This window comes from Theobroma cacao, chromosome 5 (genome assembly GCF_053813885.1).
Source record: "Theobroma cacao isolate CCN51 chromosome 5, ASM5381388v1, whole genome shotgun sequence".
Taxonomy (NCBI): Eukaryota; Viridiplantae; Streptophyta; class Magnoliopsida; order Malvales; family Malvaceae; genus Theobroma; species Theobroma cacao.
In genome coordinates, this window is record NC_142643.1 from 11,140,183 (window position 1) to 11,155,354 (window position 15,172).

At 32.9% G+C, this 15,172-nt stretch overlaps 1 long non-coding RNA gene across 1 annotated transcript; it reads right to left on the reverse strand.

Moving 5' to 3' along the window:
- Positions 1-4,925: 4,925 nt before the first annotated feature.
- LOC148762441 (uncharacterized) lies at positions 4,926-7,544 on the reverse strand. Its single transcript, XR_016026189.1, has 3 exons — positions 7,436-7,544; positions 6,721-6,800; positions 4,926-4,941 (listed from the first exon to the last, which is right to left on the reverse strand). It is a non-coding gene; the product is annotated as an uncharacterized LOC148762441 (long non-coding RNA).
- Between the last annotated feature and the right edge of the window lie 7,628 nt (positions 7,545-15,172).

Below are 15,172 nucleotides of genomic sequence, written 5' to 3' on the forward strand. Positions count from 1 at the left end.
GAGTGAAAATTTTTGACCAAGATTAACTATTTGGAGTATAATTTAATGATAGGAAGTGAAAAAGTTTAATTCTGGTGATTTTTGGAGTGTAGGGGCAAAATCGTAATTTTGCCACCCATGGCCAAAATTTGAGATTTTGAGAGAATTTAGATCAAATTTGACAAATTGGAGAATGGTATGAGTATAAGGGGTGAAAAATATGTCTATGGACAATTTTTCAATTTTTGGGGCAAAAATGTAATTTTTGACTTTTACGGGGGCAAAAGTGTAAATTGCAAAAATTACTCCACCGAGACTTTGGATGAGTCTGAGAATTTTATCTAAGCTATGAATATATGAGACAAGTGTATGGTGAAATTTTGGAAACAAATGGATGAAATTTTAAAAATGGGCCAATGGGAAAGTGACACATGGCATTTTTTTAATGAAATAATATTATTTTAATGAAAAGTCAGCCATTTAAACCCAAATTTTGAGTGCTGGCCGGCCATAAGGAAGAAAAACAGAGGAAATAGAGAGGAAAGGAAGAAGAAAAGAAAAACCAAAGAGAAACAAGAAAATTCAAAGAGAAATTCGCGGTTTTCGACCGTTTACGCGTCTAACGGTAAGATTTTTCGATTTTAGCTTGATTCCTACCTTTCCTATGCCTTTATTTCCATTTAGCATGCTTGAGGAGAGAGATCAAAAAGTGATATCAAGGGCTGGACGAAATTCTAGGAGAGAGAAATTGAAATTTTTAGGTTTTGATTTTTAGTTAAATTGATAGTTTTAGTTAGTTAAATGTGTTTAGAAATTAAATTGGGCAAGAAATCATTAAATTTTCACAATACCCACTCTTGGCTGGATGCTCAATGCTGTACAATGATGATGAATTGATTTTATTCTAAGGGAAATGAAGAGAAAATGATGAAAAACGATTAAACGTGATAGAAAAACAAAGTAGAAAATTTACCGAGTTAATGTCCCATTTTTGGCCGAATTTTCCAAGGAAGGGAGTGAGCTGATTTTGTTGTTTTTAGAAGGTTATTGGCTGATATTTAATGGTTAGAAACGTTGGAGAGAGAATGGGATGATTTAGAGCTAAAATGGAGCGCGTTAGCAATTTATCGGGCAAACTGCCAAAAATAGGTTAATACCGCATTTAAGTCGTTTTAGGCTATTGCATTTCATACCATGCATTAGTATAGGATTTAAGTTAATTATATAGTGATTTAGCATCAATGTGATGAATTGTGTAAATTTTTGTAATGTGTCTAGGAGGAGAGCCTTCCGGAAAAGGCAAAGAAGTCGTACCCGACGAGTAGTGATCGGGGCGCTTAGAAAGCTTTTAGTTTGTACAAACGGTGAGTAAACTTATTATTATTGTAAATTATCTAGAGTTTATTTTAAATGCCCTTTATGTATTTTATGAAATGAGAACGAGATTAAAACGGGATTTTTGATGTTTTAGGAATAAATGTGACAAATAAAAATATATTGTATTGATTATGAAATTGAGTAATTAGAGGCTACAAATTGACTTGAAAAATATATATTTTCCTAGGAATGGCTTATGAGAAATGAGTATATGTGGCTATATTTTGTGAATGCATTGGGAAATTTATGTAAGTTGTTTTACTATGCAGGCTGGATAAATAAATAAAAGCCACGTTATACTGTCGAAATTTTATTAAAATTGGTGGGTTAGTCACTGCAGTGATGGATTTCCGTGGACTGCCTATTAGAGGGGCACGGTAAACCCAGTTATATAATTACTCCGGTTGTAGAGGCGAGGAGGGTAACTCCTGGGGTAGTATTAGAGCTCACTTCACGTCGAACCCCCACGTGAATGTGTAACTCGGCCAACGTCAAGGGACGGCTTGTTTTTAAAAATAAAAATGTGTTTCACGTGTGAATATTTTAACACCCTTGGCGGACTCGGTTAGATGCCTCGGCCAAGGTATCCCCGAGGATTAGTTTTGGCTTGAGCCTTGTTTTAATAAAAGCCATAAGCCTTAACAATTGTTTTGGTAAATTACAAATACTTTGTGGTTTAAGAAATAAATTGAAAACATTATGAAATGAGTTGAAATTTGTTGTTTAAACTTGCCTCCATTTTACTCGTCTTTAGATATTTATGATAATGTCTGTTTACTCATTGGGATTGCAAAATCTCACCCAACTCCTTTCCACCCATTTCAGGTTCAGTATAGACTGTAGATAGCTGATCTCATCGAGGACTACCATTGGATCTGCATTTTCCAAATCGTAGGTTCACAGTCCTCTTTACTTTTGTTTATTCGGGGGCCCTCTTGTTATTGTAAATTAAATTAAATATTTTGGCTTACTGTATTTCAGTATGTATAAATTTATTTAGCTTTTACGCTATAAAAATTATTCACGTATAACTCTATAAATATTGTTTTATAAGAAAATAGAATATTTCCCTTAATATTTCTTTTATTTTCTTATTATATTCAAATAACCGTAATTTCGTTTTAAATGAAGATTTTTGACTCTTAAACTCATTTTGAATATGAATTATGTATTTTATACTTGTATATTACGTTTTAGCCAGTTTTGAAATTTTTGAGAAAAAAATGACCAAAATACCCTTGTGTGGCGAAAATTTTATTTTGATTGTTTTTGATCTAAAAAAGTAAATATTCTCTAAAAACTCGATATTTAACAATGATTGCTCACAGGAAAGGAAAGAAACTTATATGTAAGCCTTGCGGGGTTCCGGTTGGCATTCCGGATAATGAGTGTCAATTGGGACGTCGCGGCGATTGTCATGGGCCTGAGGGAGGTTCCGGGTTGTGACACCGGAACTCCTATCGGGCCCGTGACAACCACCGCGACGTCCCGATAAGCACTCATTACCCCGAATGCCGATCGAAACCTCGCAAGACTTAGCATCAACTTTCGCATCTCTCCGGTGAGTGACAGTTATTAAATCTCGCATTTCAAGAAATCATAAGTTGTTTCCAACTCAAAACAATAAAATATTATTTTCTAGCTCATAAGGGCATTTTCGTCATTTTTTTTATTTTTATTTTTTGAAATTTTGAAATCCGTAAAAATGTAATATGTAAGTGGAAACACATATTTCATGATTTAAATTAAATTTTGAAGTCTAAAACATTCGTTTAAAGTAAAATTATAGCTATTTGAATATAATAAAAACATTAAATAAAATATTCTATTTTCTTACAACACAATATTTTCAAAGTCTTCCTAAAATAACTTTTGTAGCGTAAGAGTAAAATAAATTTATTCATATAGTAATAAAGATAATTAAAGTATGAAATTTCATTTACAGTGACACGTGAGCCCCCAACTAACCAAGAAGGTGTAGAGCTACGAACCCTTACTTCCTATGATGCAACTCCGAGATTAATTCTCGTCTTAATCAACTATCAACAAACTGTCCTGAGCCTGAAAAATGGATAGGAAGAGGGGTGAGATTATGATTACATAATCCCAGTGAGTAAACAATTACCATCAAAAGCATCTACAGTCGAGTAGATGGAGACAATATAAAAACGTTATATCTCAATAATGTTCATAACACAAAATTCGTTTCAATCTATACCAAACAATTTCTTTTCATCAAAATTTCCCGACTTATGAATTTCTTAAACTTGGCCCCTGCCAGAATCATTCTCGCGGGTACCTGCCAACTGTCTTAAGCCTTAATCAACTATCAACAAACTGTCTTGAGCTTGAAAAATGGATAGGAAGAGAGGTGAGATTATGATTACATAATCCCAGTGAGTAAACAATTACCATCAAAAGCATCTACAGCCGAGTAGATGGAGACAATATAAAAACGTTATATCTAAATAATGTTCATAACACAAAATTCGTTTCAATCTATACCAAACAATTTCTTTTCATCAAAATTTCCCGACTTATGAATTTCTTAAACTTGGCCCATGCCAGAATCATTCTCGCGGGTACCTGCCAACTGTCCTGAGCCTTAATCAACTATCAACAAACTGTTCTGAGCCTGAAAAATGGATAGGAAGAGGGGTGAGATTATGATTACATAATCTCAGTGAGTAAACAATTACCATCAAAAACATCTACAGCCGAGTAGATGGAGACAATATAAAAACGTTATATCTCAATAATGTTCATAACACAAAATTCGTTTCAATCTATACCAAACAATTTCTTTTCATCAAAATTTCTCAACTTATGAATTTCTTAAACTTGGCCCCTACCAGAATCATTCTCGCGGGTACCTTCGTCAAGGTATCCTACTGAGACCGCCAAGGCTGTTCAATGACCCATACCTATAAGCATGTTTTCACATCTAACACACAGTCGTTCCTTGGCATTGGTTGAGTCTCACTCTCATGTGGTGGCCCAAACGTGAGGTGCACTCAAATCATACCTCAGGAGATACTTCACCCAACATCTCCCCCCGGAGGTAAATATATAATTGAGTTACCGTGCTCCTCTCATAGGCAGTCCACGGAAACCCCCACCACTGTAGTGACCGTTTAATATACCACCAGACCCATAAAATTTCCAGTAGCTTAATATGGCGAATAAAATTTAATCCAGTCTACCGAGATCAATCCAAAACTATTCATATATTTCATGCCAACCCCAAAAATTTAGCCATCATGCTACCATAGTGTCATAAGCCCCAATTTCAATAACATATAAAATCATAAATTTCAACACAGTCTCCATATACTCACTTTTCCCAAAACAATATTTGATTCCAAAACCAATATAAATCTCATTTTTATTAAAAAACATTTTAATTAGAAAACATAATATTTAATAATTTAAGCTCACCATTCAATAAAAGTATCAAACAAGTATAATAACTCTAGATATTTAAGATGATAAGTTGTCCACTCACAGTTCTAGGAGTCGATGTACTCCTAATCCCAGTCTTCAAGCACAATTTCTGTACTTTTACCAGTGTAATTTGCTCACCACCTATCCACAATGTACAATACATAATTCACCACATCAATGCTTGACCATTATAAAATCAATTCAGGCTCGGTATATATGCATGATATGATATACAACTTATCCGACTACTGCTTAAATGCGGTGCTGACCTAATTCGGCCTATTACCGGATTAAATCGATATACGCGTCCGTTTAAACTCCAAATTAATTTTTTTCAGTTTCTATACCTCAATTGCACCCAAATTGACTTAATGTCCCTCAGTGTGGTGCAAATTATGAGTCCCGATAGCAAATTATGAAAATACCCCTAATGGATAAAAATTCGTATTTGTCACGACCCGAAACTCCCCATTGAGCCCGTGACAACCGTCGCGAAGCCTCGACAAACATTATTCACCCCGAATGTCGATCGAAACCTCGCAAGGCTTTCGTATCAGCTTTCGCACATCCCCGGTGAGCAATAGTTATCAAATAATCAAAATACGAAAGATTACAAATCATTTCCAAATCATAACATAACATATTTTTTTTGGCTCACAGGGGCATTTTCGTCATTTTTGTTGAAAACCTCGAAACTTGCTAAAAATGTAGTAGGTAAGCCGAAAATATATATTTAATGATTTAAAAAAAAATTAAGTATCTAAAACATTCATTTGAAGTGAAAATTTGACCATTTGAATATAATAAAAATATTCAATAAAATAAACTATTTTCTTGTAAAATAATTTTCATAAAACTATCGGTACATAATTCTTATAGCGTAAAAGATAATTATATTCATATATACTATAAAGCAAATAACCAAAGCATAAAATTTCTTTTACAGTGACACGTGGGCCCATCTCTAACCAAAATGCATCGGAAGCTGGAAACCTACAACTTTTACCGATTTGAGTCCAAATAAAAGTCCTTGTCAAAGTCAGCTAACTATGGAATTTCCCAAGCCTGAAATGTGAGGAAATGAGGGTGGTGAGATTATAAAATCCCAGTGAGTAAACAAATACCATCTAAACTATCTAAAGTCGAGTAAATGGAGACAATTAAAATAAATCATCATACTGTAATTTCATTACCTTTCAACTCATTTCAACCAAATAAAATCAATCCATAAAAATCGAGTAATCAACTTGGCTTATGAATTTCTTAAAACTTTGGCTCGTGCCAAAACTCATACTCGGTGATACCTTGCGCAGGGCATCTAACCGAGTCCGCCAAGGCTGTTAAAATTTTGTATACACTTAAAATATATTTTAGTTTGAGAAAAATATAGCCGTTCCTTAGCGTTGGCTGAGTTCCCCTTCACGTGATGGTTTGGCGTGAAGTGAACCCTACGCTTTACCCCAGGAGATACCCTACGCGCCTCTCCGTTCGAGGTAATAATATAATGGAGTTTATCGTGCCCCGCTAATAGGCTGGTCCACGAAACCCCCTCTGCAGTAAATAATTAATATATAATCCACAAATCAATAAAATTCATTCTAGCATGACATGACAATTTATCGCAACCTAGCCTCTCAAGGTTGAATACACAGTATAAATAATTCTAACACCAAAATCAGTTTAGCCATTCATGCTCATTTATTATCATAAGCCATTCAATTCAAAACCATAAATTTGCAACACAAACTAGCAGTCTCCAATTACTCTATTTTCAAAATCAGTATTCAATTTTTCAGAAAATTTATAAAATCACATTTATTTAAAAAGCATAACAATTTACCATCTAAACCCATTTTTCATAAAATCACACAATTGTATAAAACTACTCTAGGTAATTAAGATGATAATAAGTTCACTCACTGTTCTAGGAGTCGATGTACTCCTAATCCCAGTCTCCAAGCACAATCTCTGTACTTTTACCAGTGTACTTTGCTCACCACCTATCCATAATGTACAATACATAATTCACCACATCAATACTTGACCATTATAAAATTAATTCAGGCTCGGTATATATGCATGATATGATATACAACTTATCCGTCTACCGTTTAAATGCGGTGTTGACCTAATTCGGCCTATTATCTCCAATTTAACTCCAAATCAATTCTTCTCACTTTCTACACTCCAACTGTACCTAAATTACCTTAATGACTGTGAATGAGATTCAATTTATCAGTCTCGATAGCAAATTACAAAAATATCCCTAGTGGGTTTAAATTCGTATTTTTGCTTTGAAAATTCTCATTATTTTTCTAGGCTCATAATTCATCATTTCTTAACCAATTCTCCTAAAATGAAATCAAATTTATCCTCACTCAACACATGATAAATTCGGCCATTAATGATTGCGGGAGAAAATAAATTCTTTTCTTGTTGTTTTGTTTCTAAATATGCTAAACTAACTTAAAACACTAACATAAATTAAAATCAAATTAATCTAACAACTTTCTCTCTCCTAACACATTTTTCAGAATTGAATTCATCATAATAACTCAATATTCAACTATGGAAATCAAGAACAAAAGCATGGGTAAGTTAGGTATCAAGGAAAACTAAAGAAATTCTAACTTACCTAGCTTGTTTCCTTGATTTCTTCACTTTTTCTTTGAATTTTTCACCTAGGTTTTCTTGTTTTTCCCTTTGTTCTTCCTCTCTTTCTCTCTCTTCCTTGCTTGGCCGGCCATATCAAGAAAATGGGCTGATTTTATGCCTTTTTAATAAGAAACAATAAAATAATAAAGGTATGTCACATGTCATTTTTTTATTGGTCCATTTTTAAAATTTTAAAATTTTAATCCTTTTTATCTCCACCACACAATTAGTCAATGGTCAAAAATGAGGATAAAGGAAGACCATGTGCTGGAAAAATGTCCTGATGGTGAAAAATTACAATTTTGCCCCTAGGGTGGTAAAATTACCATTTTACCCTTTTACTCCAAATTATGCCGAAATTAAAATTTTTCACTTCTAAACCTCAAATCTTACTCAAATAAGTCAAATTATACTCCAATAAGTCAAATGGGGCCAAAAAAAATCTTTTCTAAAATTCTCATTTTGTCCCCAGGTGGCAAATGACCATTTTGCCCCTAGATAGCGAAAATTTCGGTTTGACTCCAAATTGATCCTCGAACTCCGAATCACCATATTAAACTATTATGGGACTTTAAAATTCTTAATTTCATCGTAAATTTTCTATTTGATCTAGTTCGAGGCTTAAATCAACTTTATTGTACCTCTAGGTACAATACCGACTTTTGTAAATTTTTCGAGACTCTCCTAACATGCAAACATGCTATCCATCACATATATGTCATGATAAATATTTTTATAGAGTCCGGCTTGTCATCTTCTCCCCCACTTGGATCAACCATATGATCCTTCTTCTTGATTAACTTCGACATCCGGCTAAATATTAATATTTTAATATTATTTTATTAATAAAATATTATTTTATTCTAAAAATTTTATCTTGTCTCCTTGGTATCCAAAATATCTTATTATGCCTCACTTGACTTCCAAATCGCCTTTTATCTCACAAATTCTCCTCCGATAAAATTATTATTATTTTATTATTATTTTCTCATTTGCGAAATATTTTATCCTAAACTACTCTTTTCGTCTTTTATCACTTCTAAACATTTTAATTGACCTCAATTTGCATTCGATCAACTTTATTTATCACCATATCAAAGTATGGGGTATTTCAGTATTTTTGCTCCGAAAATTTCCATTATTTTTCTAGACTCATAATTCATCATTATTCATCATAATTTCTCAAATAAACATCAAGATCATCAACCAATATTCCCCTAGAAAATTCAGCCAATAATGGTAATGGAGGAAAATGAATTCTTTTCTTGTTGTTTTGTTTCTAAATATGCTAAACTAACTTAAAACACTAACATAGTTCAAAATCAAATTAATCTAACAACTTTCTCTCTCTAAACCCATATGATCAGATTTGAATCCATCATCAAAACACATAATTTAACCACGGAAAATAAGGAGAAATGCATGGAAATGATAAATCTTAAGCTAAGCTTGAAAAATCATACCTTTAAACACTTGATTCCTTGAAAAATCATCTTTGAATTTTCTCACTCTAGGGTTTGTTCTTATTTCTCTCTCTCTCCTGCTGGTTTTGGCTGACCATCCCAATGAAGAATTCTGGAATTTTCAAGCCTTTTAATAGGCTTAATAAAATATTATTATTTTATTTACCTTTTGAATATTTTATTATTTTATTTTTTTCTAGCCATCTTTTTGACTTTCTTTTTCTACCACTCAATCCTCTTCACTTATCCATGTCTTCCATGAAATTTTTAGACTTTTCCAAAATTTTGGTGGAGTAAATTTTTAAAAAATTACACTTTTGCCCCCGTAAAGTGAAAAATTACATTTTTATCCCAAAAATTGAAAAATTGTCCATAGACATATTTTTCATCCGTTATACTCATTCCATTCTCCAATTTGTCAAATGTGATCTAAATTCTCCCAAAATCTCAAATTTTGTCCGCGGGTGGAAAAATTACAATTTTGCCCCTAAATAGTGAAAATTTCGGTTTGACTCCGAATTGATCCTTGAACTCCTAATTACCATTTTGAGTCATCCCTGAACTGTGAAACTCTTAATTTCACCTTAAAATTCCTATTTGAACTAGTTCGAGGCTTAATCGACTTAATGGTACCATTAGGGGCAATATCGTCTTTTAACGATTTTTCGAACTTCCTAAATATACAAACATTCTATCGAGCATGTGAATGACATTATAATTATTTTACAAAATAGGGTTTGAAGACACTACCCCCCTTAAAATAAAATTTTGTCCTCAAAATTTCACTTATCAACTCAAAGAAAATGCGGGGTATTATCTTTTATTCGATGCTCAACTTCTCCTGTTATCTGCTTTATAAGGAATCTTGAGTTTCTCCTCCTATTTATTTCCAACTCAACTTGAATACTTCACTTATATCTATTGTTACCCTTTAGAAGTTTTATCAGCAATAATCCTCTCGATCATGAGTCTTTATGTCATTTAGGATTATACTAAGTGGTTTCCCAAGATAAAGAGTCTACGTAGCCTTCTGTCTATAATCGGTGCTGCAGTCACTGACTATAAACAAGACTCTACATCAACTCCACTATTCCGCTGTTTACCACAAGAGTTGCTTCATTTAATCACTTTTCATTTAACTGAGTTAATACAAGAATTATAAATCCTCTTAGTAATCCTTTATAGTACTCATTTTCTATGCCACCGTCGTAATCCTTTATTCACAAATTCATTACTTAACATTGATGTTCCTTCTCATTAATCTCTCATCCTCTTTATTTCTTAAGATTTGACTTTAATCAATACATTATTGATCTTAATACTCCACAAGGTAATTTATTTCAATGTAGCCGTTGGAATCTACTTAATTAAAACAAATCTTTCACTTTTGGAGTTACTACCTTAGTCATTCTCAACGGCTTGGCTCCTTTTTGAGTCTATACCATAATTAGCAAAGTAAATTTTCTATCACAGATGCATGATCGGGATACTGACCCCAACATATTCATATTATCTATGTGATATGTCACCGTCATCCCTTAGGGCATATTTCATTACCAATATTCACATATCTTTACCATGATAATTTCTCAAATAAATTAAAACTTGGGAAAAACATACTTTACAATTTATATCTCCCTCTATAAGCATCTCCAAAAATCCTCATGTCCTATGTCCCACCTTAGGACAGTCTTCCCATATGGTTCAATAGATCACAACTTCATCACACGCCTAATGATTCATTACTGACAGTATCCCACTATTCTCATAGTCGAAACCGATTATATTCCTCATCTTAAAATTTTACGATATCACTTTCTAATTCCCTCCATACTCAAATTTATAATCCTTGACTTAACCCCGTTAACTGGTGATCAATTCATAGTACTGCAAGGTTTAATCGTTATTAAATCTAATAATTGCTGGAACCATTAATGGCTTTCTATTTCAACCTTCAGTACTTATTTAAAATAATCGATCTTGCCACTAAGATAATTATTCATCCTCAATACTTATATTACTAATCTACCTTTGTCATACTAAAAGATTTTTATACTCCTTCTGTCCTTTAAACAACTACTCCATCATCCGTTTATATTATACAAGACAAAAGTCAACTCTTAAGACTTTTATACAAGGGATTATTATCCTTCTTATACTGCATCTGCCTAGGATTACATTATTACAAGCTTCAACAAGGCACTAAACATCTTTAGGATCATTATCATCTTGATCCTTTTTTTAAGTCCGTTTCAAGTTCTCCATTTTTCTTCTCTTGCCATTTACTTACATTGCTCTCACAGCTTGGGGGAGAATGTCTAACGACAATCACTTAATCTCTTATATACCTTGAAAACAAATAGGTCTTTATATGCAGACTCATGCATTCTATTCGACTTAATTTAATTTAATCCGGGGCCACGCAGTGTCAGTGTGAATTTCTTAAAAAAACTTTTAAACCAAAAACTTTAAAATCCAAAGCTTTAAAACCAAAATCTTTGATCTTTAAACTATGGTTTGATACCAATAAAATTCTGCCCACCCCTCAGGGCATGGTGGCATTCTATGGTACCTATCAGAGCACTTAGCCTTTCCTGACCAAGCTCCTAGGTGGAGAGCCATACTTCGCCACAGATCATATGTGAGAGTTCCCAGGAATAGAGCCTTTCCTGACCCTTTGCTCTGATACCAATAAAATTGTCACGACCCGAAACTCCTATCGGGCTCGTGACAACCGCCGCGACGTCCCGATAAGCACTCATTACCCCGAATGCCGATCGAAACCCCGCAAGACTTAGCATCAACTTCCGCATCTCCCCGGTGAGCGACAGTTATTAAATCTCGCATTTCAAGAAATCATAAGTTGTTTCCAACTCAAAACAATAAAATATTATTTTCTAGCTCACAGGGGCATTTTCGTCATTTTTTTTCTTTTTTTTTTGAAATTTTGAAATCCGTAAAAATGTAATATGTAAGTGGAAACACATATTTCATGATTTAAATTAAATTTTGAAGTCTAAAACATTCGTTTAAAGTAAAATTATAGCTATTTGAATATAATAAAAACATTAAATAAAATATTATATTTTCTTAAAACACAATATTTTCAAAGTCTTCCTAAAATAACTTTTGTAGCGTAAGAGTAAAATAAATTTCTTCATATAGTAATAAAGATAATTAAAGTATGAAATTTCGTTCACAGTGACACGTGTGCCTCCAACTAACCAAAAAGGTGTAGAGCTACGAACCCTTACTTCCTATGATGCAACTCCGAGATTAATTCTCGTCTTAATCAACTATCAACAAACTGTCTTGAGCCTGAAAAATGGATAGGAAGAGGGGTGAGATTATGATTACATAATCCCAGTGAGTAAACAATTACCATCAAAAGCATCTACAGCCGAGTAGATGGAGACAATATAAAAATGTTATATCTCAATAATGTTCATAACACAAAATTCGTTTCAATCTATACCAAACAATTTCTTTTCATCAAAATTTCCCGGCTTATGAATTTCTTAAACTTGGCCCCTGCCAGAATCATTCTCGCGGGTACCTTCGTCAAGGTATCCCACTGAGACCGCCAAGGCTGTTCAATGACCCATACCCATAAACATGTTTTCACATTTAACACACAGCCGTTCCTTGGCGTTGGCTGAGTCTTACTCTCACGTGGTGGCCCAAACGTGAGGTGCACTCAAATCATACCTCAGGAGATACTTCACCCAACATCTCCCCCGGAGGTAAATATATAATTGAGTTACCGTGCTCCTCTCATAGGCAGTCCACGGAAACCCCCACCACTGTAGTGACCGTTTAATATACCACCAGACCCATAAAATTTCCAGTAGCTTAATATGGCGAATAAAATTTAATCCAGTCTACCGAGATCAATCTAAAACTATTCATATATTTCATGCCAACCCCAAAAATTTAGCCATCATGCTACCATAGTGTCATAAGTCCCAATTTCAATAACATATAAAATCATAAATTTCAACACAGTTTCCATATACTCACTTTTCCCAAAACAATATTTGATTTCAAAACCAATATAAATCTCATTTTTATTAAAAAAACATTTTAATTAGAACATAATATTTAATAATTTAAGCTCACCATTCAATAAAAGTATCAAACAAGTATAATAACTCTATATATTTAAGATGATAAGTTGTCCACTCACAGTTCTAGGAGTCGATGTACTCCTAATCCCAGTCTTCAAGCACAATTTCTGTACTTTTACTAGTGTAATTTGCTCACCACCTATCCACAATGTACAATACATAATTCACCACATCAATGCTTGACCATTATAAAATCAATTCAGGCTCGGTATATATGCATGATATGATATACAACTTATCCGACTACCGCTTAAATGCGGTGCTGACCTAATTCGGCCTATTACCGGATTAAATCGATATACGTGTCCGTTTAAACTCCAAATTAATTTTTTTCAGTTTCTATACCTCAATTGCATCCAAATTGACTTAATGTCCCTCAGTGTGGTGCAAATTATCAGTCCCGATAGCAAATTACGAAAATACCCTAACGGCTAAAAATTCGTATTTTTGCTCCGAAAATTCCCATTATTTTTCTAGACTCATAATTCATCATTATTCATCATAATTCCTCAAATAAACATCAAGATCATCAGCCAATATTCCCCTAGAAAATTCAGCCAAAAATGGTAATGGAGGAAAATGAATTCTTTTCTTGTTGTTTTGTTTCTAAATATGCTAAACTAACTTAAAACACTAACATAGTTCAAAATCAAATTAATCTAACAACTTTCTCTCTCTAAACCCATATGATCAGATTTGAATCCATCATCAAAACACATAATTTAACCATGAAAAATAAGGAGAAATGCATGAAAATCATAAATCTTAAGCTAAGCTTGAAAAATCATACCTTTAAACACTTGATTCCTTGAAAAATCACACTTTTTCTTTGAATTTTCTCACTCTAGGGTTTGTTCTTATTTCTCTCTCTCTCTCCTGCTGGTTTTGGCTGACCATCTCAATGAAGAATTCTGGAATTTTCAAGCCTTTTAATAGGCTTAATAAAATATTATTATTTTATTTACCTTTTGAATATTTTATTATTTTATTTTTTTCTAGCCATCTTTTTGACTTTCTTTTTCTACCACTCAATCCTCTTCACTTATCCATGTCTTCCATGAAATTTCTAGACTTTTCCAAAGTTTTGGTGGAGTAAATTTTTAAAAATTACACTTTTGTCCCCATAAAGTGAAAAATTACATTTTTAGCCTAAAAACTGAAAAATTGCCCATAGATATATTTTTCATCCCTTATACTCATACCAGTCTCCAATTTGTCAAATGTGATCTAAATTCTCTCAAAATCTCAAATTTTGTCCGCAAGTGGAAAAATTACAATTTTACCCCTAGATAGTGAAAATTTCGGTTTGACTCCGAATTGATCCTCGAACTCCTAATTACCATTTTGAGTCATCCCTGAACTGTGAAACTCTTAATTTCACCTTAAAATTCCTATTTGAACTAGTTCGAGGCTTAATCGACTTAATGGTACCATTAGGGGCAATATCGTCTTTTAACGATTTCTCGAACTTCCTAAATATACAAACATTCTATCGAGCATGTGAATGACATTATAATTATTTTACAAAGTAGGGTTTGACAGATTCTACTAATATAAAATAGTCTGTAATTTCTAGTATTATATGTTTTGACTTTAACACACCCGCAACATGCTAAACCCATTGTTGCTGGCCTTAAAACCTTGGGCTTAGTAATGCTTTGTCTCCTTGCAAGATGATAAAAAGTTCCTAATGTGATAATTAGATCTCCTTGCAGTTTATATACTTTTCCCTTGCAATTACCTATAACTGTTAGCTAAGTAAAGAGTTAATTGTTCTTTAATTATATGTCCTCCCACCTCCACCTATAAAAAAGAGTTAATTGATTTATTTATTCATTGATGACTGTGTGCCATGTATATTGAGAAATGAGTAAGCCTTTTTGACTTTTTTACTTTGTTCAATGAATTGGATGGATATTTATTAGAATTTAAAAATTCATGTACAAAAGAGATATCTATATACTATAGATTCAGGTTGATGCAGAATAAGAGAATATAGATAAAAAATAATATTAAATTACAATTGATAAATATTAAATGAATCTATTTTATAAGCATTAAAAGTTAGAAATTATTGTTTTCAAATATTTTTTACTAAAATAAATAAAAGTAAAAAAGAAAAAAAAA